Source organism: Colobus angolensis, unplaced genomic scaffold (genome assembly GCF_000951035.1).
Source record: "Colobus angolensis palliatus isolate OR3802 unplaced genomic scaffold, Cang.pa_1.0 Scaffold9, whole genome shotgun sequence".
NCBI lineage: Eukaryota > Metazoa > Chordata > Mammalia > Primates > Cercopithecidae > Colobus > Colobus angolensis.
In genome coordinates this window covers 6,356,190-6,356,519 of record NW_012122931.1, presented here as the reverse complement: position 1 = coordinate 6,356,519, position 330 = coordinate 6,356,190, and the positions used below count along the sequence as shown (strand labels likewise).

The window sequence follows — 330 nt, the reverse complement described above, 5'->3', positions numbered from 1 at the left end:
GAAAGAAATCTCGGGCTCAAATGATACTCCTGTCTCGACTTCCCAAAGTGCTGGGATTATAGGCAAGAGCTATTGTGCCCGGCCCATCTGTATGGTTTTCTGTTGTGTCTATTTTCTCCCCACCTTTCCCCACAAATCAGTAGGTATCAGTAGTTTGCAAAGAGCAGGCTTTGGGTACATGCAGATGTTGGCATGTATGACAAATGCTCCAGGCTGCATAGGTGAGATCGTGCCCTTATGTATGCTCTGTGCCGTGTGCAGCTACGCATCAGTGAGGGAAAGCAGAACCCCACAGAGGACCAGAAGAAAGGCGGGAGCTCTGAGCAGACC

At 50.0% G+C, this 330-nt stretch overlaps 1 protein-coding gene across 1 annotated transcript in view; it reads right to left on the bottom strand.

Moving 5' to 3' along the window:
- Positions 1 to 330, bottom strand: part of ZER1 (zyg-11 related, cell cycle regulator) — a 50,003-nt gene that overhangs the window by 10,156 nt on the left and 39,517 nt on the right. The gene's annotated exons all lie outside the window — the stretch shown is intronic.